Source organism: Triticum aestivum, chromosome 6A, assembly GCF_018294505.1.
Source record: "Triticum aestivum cultivar Chinese Spring chromosome 6A, IWGSC CS RefSeq v2.1, whole genome shotgun sequence".
Classification (NCBI taxonomy): domain Eukaryota; kingdom Viridiplantae; phylum Streptophyta; class Magnoliopsida; order Poales; family Poaceae; genus Triticum; species Triticum aestivum.
In genome coordinates, this window is record NC_057809.1 from 117,270,511 (window position 1) to 117,277,568 (window position 7,058).

The window sequence follows — 7,058 nt, forward strand, 5'->3', positions numbered from 1 at the left end:
AATGGGCCATCGAGCTGGCCCCCTACACGATCTTCTACCAGCCCCGCACCTCCATCAAGTCCCAAGCACTGGCCGACTTCCTCGTCGACTGGGCTGAGACCCAGTACCTGCCGTCGGCTCCCGACTCCACCCACTGGCGCATGAACTTCGACGGGTCCAAGATGCGCACCAGCTTGGGAGCCGGCGTCGTCCTTACCTCTTCCAAAGGCGACAAGCTTAGATACACGCTACAGATCCACTTTGCCGCCTCCAACAACGTGGCCGAGTACGAGGCGCTCATACACGGGCTCCGGCTTGCCAAAGAACTCGGCATTCGCCGGATCCTATGCTATGGCGACTCGGACTTGGTGGTCCAGCAATCATCCGGCGACTAGGATGCCAAGGACGCAAACATGGCGAGCTACCGCTTCCTAGTTCAACAACTCAGTGGATACTTTGAAGGATGCGAGTTCCTCCACGTACCGCGAGCCGACAACGAGCCAGCCGATGCCCTGGCTCGAATAGGCTCCACTCGGCAAGCAATTCCAACCGGCGTCGCTCTACAACGCCTCCTCAAGCCGTCCATCAAGCCGTCTCCAGAGTCCGACTCCATCTTCGTGCCGCCTGACCCCGATGCGGCCAGGTCCGGCTCGAAGAACCTAGCAGGCGACCCCGAGACTCCCGCAGCCGGCCCGGGGACTTCGGCAACCGGCTCGGGGACTGCCACACCCGGCTCGGGGACTGCGGTAGCCGGCCCGGGGACTGCACCAGCACAACAGCCGGCGACCGACTCCAGCATCTCACCACCCAGCCCGCCCACCCTGGTGGCGGTAGAAGAAGTCGCGGCTCCGTCATGGGCTCAGTCTATCCTCAACTTCCTAGTAAACCAAGATCTGCCGGCTGGCAAAACAGAAGCAAGACAAGTCCAACGTCGAGCCGGAGCGTACGAAATCGTCAACAGAGAACTAGTCAAGCGCAGTGTCACTGGAATCCTCCAACGGTGCGTCGAGCAAGAGAAGGGCATTGCAATCCTCAGAGACATTCACCAAGGAGAATGCGGCCACCATGCGGCCTCAAGATCACTTGTCGCCAAAGCCCTCCGCCATGGTTTCTTCTGGCCGACTGCTTTGGATGACGCCAAAGAATTAGTTAAACATTGCAAGGGGTGCCAACTTTTCAGCTCCAAGCAACACATGCCGGCTTCGGCACTCAAGACCATTCCCCTCACTTGGCCCTTCGCCGTTTGGGGACTGGACATGGTGGGCCCATTCAAGACGGCGCGGGGGCATGACGCATTTGCTTGTCGCCGTGGACAAATTCACCAAGTGGATTGAGGCAAAGCCGATCAAGAAGCTGAATGGGCCGACTGCTATGACGTTCATTGCAGACATAACAACTCGGTACGGCGTGCCACATAGCATCATCACTGACAATGGCACGAATTTTTCCAAAGGAGCCTTGGCACGTTTCTACGCAGCCCAAGGTATCCGACTGGACTTAGCATCCGTCGCCCACCCGCAGTCAAACGGCCAGGTCGAGCGAGCCAACGGCCTCATCCTCTCCGGCATCAAGCCCCGACTGGTCGTACCTCTGGAGCGCTCAGCCGGCTGTTGGCTCGATGAGCTGCCGGCTATCCTCTGGAGTCTGCGCACTACACCAAACAAGTCAACCGGCTTCACCCCTTTCTTCCTTGTGTATGGTGCCGAGGCGGTCATCCCAACTGACATCGAGTTCGACTCACCTCGAGTAACCATGTACACGGAAGCGGAGGCCAAGGAAGCACGAGAAGACGGCGTCGTCCTGCTGGAAGAAAGCCGGCTGTTAGCCCTCAGCCGGTCTGCCATCTACCAGCAGGGTTTGCGCCGCTACCACAGCCGGAAGGTCAGGCCAAGATCTTTCCAAGAGGGCGATCTTGTGCTCCGGCTGATCCAGCGAATAGCCGGCCAGCACAAACTCTCGGCCCCTTGGGAAGGCCCCTTCGTCATCAGCAGAGCTCTAGGCAACGACTCCTACTACCTGATCGACGCACAGAAGCCGAAGGCACACAAGAGAGACGACTCCGGCAAGGAGTCGGAACGACCATGGAACGCCAACCTCCTTCGAAGATTTTACAGTTGAAACGCAGTATGTATCACGCTAACTTTTGTTTAAGTACGAGACAATAGGCCCCCCGAGGAGGGCTCGGGGATTGCCATCCCTTATTTATGAATGAAAAGTATCATGCTTATGACCTTGTCATTTCATTTACTTGTTCCGTCCGGCACCGGGTTCGACTAGTCGGCTCGGGGACTGGCCGACTGGAGTTATATTAGAAGTCCTACCCGCAGTCAGACAAGTAGTGTGCCGGCTCCCAAGCCTTCTCTTGCCAAAAGTCGCAGTTCGAAGAACCGGCTGTCCGGCTGGCAAGAGTTAAAGGCAGGAACGGGCGCCCACACGAAAAATGGCTAGGGACTAACGGACTAATATAACAAAAGCCGTTTTTTTCTCCCACCGCCGACTGGCTACCAGAGTAGCCGGCCGGCCGGTTTCCATTCACTTCACTTCAATCCAAGAAAGCTCAAGTACTTGCCTCCCCAAAGAAGGAAGGCGGCAAAGGAAAAGGCCTAAGGATAAAAAGCATACGCGAATGGAAACCAAACACGCACATAATAATATTTACATAAAAGACCTTCGAGAGGCTAGCATTCAACATAGTTTGGATACACCCCCAGTGGGTGGAACTGCGAAAACTTAATGAAGATTGTTCAAAAGACAACAAGCAGGAAAGATAAAGACAGCAAGTCAAGCTGGCGGAGCGACCGACGAGCTGGACTGTTTGGCGGAGATGGCCGTGCCGACTGAAGGAGCGGCCGGCTGGCGAACTTCGGCTTGGTCACCGCCTCCCGTAGAGGGCGCGCTTCCACGCGCCTCGTTGCTGGAGGCACGGTCGGCCTGAGGTCGACCGGTTGTTCCACCAGCCGGCTCGACGTCTTCGCCATCCTCCTCTTCATCATCCTCGCCCTCGTCGCTGGAGGCAATCTCCTCCGCCGAGTCCGCGCCCACCGCCGGGTTCAGCCCGAACCACTCCTCCGGCTGAGCAACACCGTCATCATCGATTTCGGGTGTGAAAACGCTGATGTCTATGCACTCGGCGATCGTCAAAGCCCGCTGGGCGATAGTCGGCCTCACCTCCTCCAGCTCCGTGTCGGCCTCCATCCGCCAAGTGCGCAGCTGGTCCAGGCTCAGCCCTGGGTACCAAGCCCGAACGAACTCCAACGCCCGCCCGGCTCCGAGGCGGGCCGCCGATGCCTTCCAAGCCTCAAAGCGACCGACTGCGACCTCTAGCCAGTCGGCAGTTCGGCTTGGGGTGCGAGGGATCGTCTCGCCGGGCCAGAGGGCGGCCAACACTTGCGCCCCGGCACGTTGGAGCCGGCGAAGCATCCGATGAGCCGGCTGCAACCACGCCTGGACAGCCAAGAGCTGCTCCTCAAGCGTCCGGTTCGCATCCGGCGCGATGTTGGCCCCCGCCTGACGGCGCGCCTCGCGATGGGCCTCAATGCTTTGGGCGGTGAAGGCAGAGTAGCCGGGGAAGTAGTCTGCACCAAAAAACAAGCAGCAGCTCAAGTTAAGCCAAAAACCCAGGCGGCAAGGGGCAGGAGAGGGGCGAGGAAGGCGGCTTACCGTCGATCAAATCCTCGATCCGGCCGAAGCCTTCATCCAGGGCTCGCCGGGTCTCAGCCCAGCTCGCCACCTCGGTCTCATACTCTGCCTTCAGGGCGGCTTCGCTATCCTACGCCGCCTGCAGGGCCGCCCTGTGGCTCTTCTCCTGGTCGGCCAGCTTCTTGGCCAAGCGATCACGCTCCTGGACCAAGGCAGCGTACTCGGCGTCCTTGGTATGAAGGGCGGCCTTCGCTTCACCGAGCTCCTTCCTCAAGTCGGCGTTGGCCCCTGAAGACAAAGAAAAAGAAAAACCAATAAGGAAAGAGTCGTCAAGAAAGATCCGACCCGACTGCTCAGCAGTCGGCCCGAATCTCGGGGACTACACCCAGTGGGTGCGCTGATGCGCCCCCACAGGAGACAGACAAGATCGAGTACTTACTTCGGCTGTCGGCCAGGTCGTCGGTCCTCCGGCTCAACTCCTGAGCCTGGGAGTTGAAGGCGGCGGCACGGAGGTTGTGATATTCCTGGAAATTCAGACAAGAGGCAAAAATAAGGTAGCCGTCAAGAAAGATCTGACCCGACTGCGCAGCAGTCGGCCCGAATCTTGGGGACTACACCCAGTGGGTGCGCTGACGCGCCCCGACGGAAGAAATTAAGAGAGCAAAGCAGCCAAGAACGAAGGACTCACCCGGATGGTGGCTCGCGTCGACAAGAACTCCTGGGTGAACTGTTGCAGCAGGGCGGTCTGAGCTTGCAGCCGGCTCCGGACCCCTTGATCTGCCACATTCAGCTCGCCATTCCCCCCGTTGGGAGTCCACTCGGACGTGGCAGTGCTGGCCGCTTCCAGATCTTCCGCCGACTGGCCTGTGCCCGTGACTCGGTGCAACTCCGGTGGAGCGGCGCCTCCCCCTGCGCGCCGGCCCGACGCCGGCTGCACCTCGAGGCCGGCTCTGTTCTTCGGCTCACCCCGATCGGCCCCTCTGGCGCCGCTGACGATTGGCCGCCTTGGCCCGCTCCGGTTGGCGCTGCTGGCGGTGCTTTCCCCGCAAAGGCCATGGGGTACTCCCCCCTTTCCATCAGCGGCGGGTCTTGGACGATCTCCTCCGCCAAGGGCAATGGGGTGTCGGGGTCCACGGCTCGGAGGGGAATGGCGAGCAGCGGAGGCTGGTTGCGCGAACCCTCCACCTCCGGCTCCGCGGTCGCCGCCTCCGTCCGGGCCTTGGCTGCCGCGTCGGCCTACTCCCTTGCCGCCTGGGCGGCCGCTTTCTCCGCCGCCTCGTGCTCCTCCCACGCTTCACGGGCGTTCCGCTCTGTGGCCTCCCTAAGGTCGGCGTGGGGGTCCACGCGGCGGGAGCTTGAAGAACCTCCAGTCGGCCCAACTACGGAGCCGCCCGGACCACGCTCAAGGGAAAGCGGCGCCCTGCCCAGCAAGCGGAAGAAATTAAGAAGAATGCTCGAACAAGAAGAGAATGATGAAGAGCATGCGATAAGGAAATTGACGACTTACGCTGAGACCGCCTGAGGCTGCTTCACCGCCTAGCGGAAGCGGGCCGCTTTCGCGGCTGCCTCGTCTCGCTTGGTCGCTGCGGTGGAGGCTTTGGACTTCTTCGGCCAACTGCCGAAGAGGCCTGAAGCGGCCCGGCGCTTCTGTGCGCCACCACCGGCAGCCGGCGCGATGGACGAGCCCGCGCCCTGATGGTCGGCCGCCGGCTGGCGACACGGGGCGACTTCGGCTTCAGCATCGTCCGGCCAGTCCTCGAAGCTCGCGGTGATCCTTGAGCCCCCGAGCTCGGCGTCCTCCCCCACGACGGCGTCTTCCATGGCGGCCGCCCCCAAGTCCGGATCGTCGACGTCGTCCGCCGTGCGGTCGGGGGCATACTGGCGTTCTATCCCCGCTAACTCGGTCGTCGGCGGGAGAAGGGGGTTCTGCTAAGAAGAACCGACTGATCAGAAGCCGGCCGTCATAAAGCCGGCTACCAACGAAAAGAAGGAAGAAAAGAAAACTTACCACGGGCGGAGGGTTGGCGCGAGAATACGGCGCCTTGCCGTATCGCCAGTCTTCGGCGAGCTTGCAATTTGAGATGTAATTTACCATATACGATACCTCCGCATGAGGCATCTCCCTGGTGCTCAGCCGGCTTGGGTCGAAGCGGCCGCTCATCTGGCACATCATGTGGGGCTGGCTTTGGAGAGGAGATATTCGGCGCTCCACGAAGGCGGCCACCAAGTCGGCCCCGTTCAGGTTTTCCGACTGGATCATCACCCGAAGCCGGGAGACGGCAGCGTTCCCGGCCTAAGACAGTGACCGGGACCGGAAACTCCATGAGGGCTGCCTCCCAGCCAGTGGGCCGGCTACGTAAGCCGGCAGGTTGACGTGATCCCCTTGCTCGGCGACGTTCTTCACGTAGAAATATGATTTCTGCCAGATCTTCACCGACTGGATCAGGGGGATGGGCGGGAATGGGTTGTTCTCGCTCGCCCTCCTCATGGCGTGAAGGCCCCGCAGGGGGCGGGCACGCCCGCGACGATGGTGCCGAGCTTGCTCTGGAAGAACTCCCCTCAAAGCTCCAGCGTGGGGAGCAGCCCCAAGAAACCTTCGCAGAGGGAGACGAAGGCCGACAGCAGCATCACCGCATTGGGCGTGAGGTGATGCGGCTGAAGGTTGTAAAACTCGAGGAAGGAGCGCAGAAATCCGCTCGCCGGAAGGTCAAAGCCGCGCAGGAAGTGCGAGCGGAAGATGACCCGCTCGCCCTCCTCCAGCGCCGGCGAAATCTCTGTCTTCGGTGCCAGGTGGACCCGCACGAGGTTGGCGTCGGGCAGGCGCCGAGTCTGGCGGAGGAATTCAACGTGGTCCTCATGGACGTTGGAGCCGTCCCACGAGCTTGATAGCGCCATGGGAGCGAGACGATGTGGAGGCGCGGCGGCGCTGAGACGGGAGGCTGCGGCGGCAACGAGAAGAAGAAACGAGGACGAGAGGGGGCGGAGCGAGAGGAAGCGTGCGAACCTCTGTCGCTCCCCCTCCTCCGCCTACTTATAGGCTCGCGTGGCGGAGCCGAGGAGGCGCGGCGTGGGGAAACGTGGGGATCGATCGTGCCCACTCCCCCACGTCCTGCGCTTGTTGCGCCCTAATGGCGAAATAAAATCGCCACGGGAAGGCGAGCGGTCCACCTGGGCCGCAGAAGATCAGCGTTCGGGCCGAGGCCTAGGAGTGGCGGGCCCGGGCCTACAGCAGCGTCCCGTTGCGCGTGTGCGACAGTAGGGTCTCGCTGCCACGTGGCCCGCGGGAGGGCCCGCGGTCAGCACGCGGGTCGACCACTTTCCCGCCTGCAAGACGCAGGGCTCCCCGAAATCGGCATACATCAGCAAAGCCGGCTCTTTAGGATAGGAAGCTGACCAAGCTTCTCGTCCCTTTGTCCGCCTCGAAGCTCGATCAGCTTCGA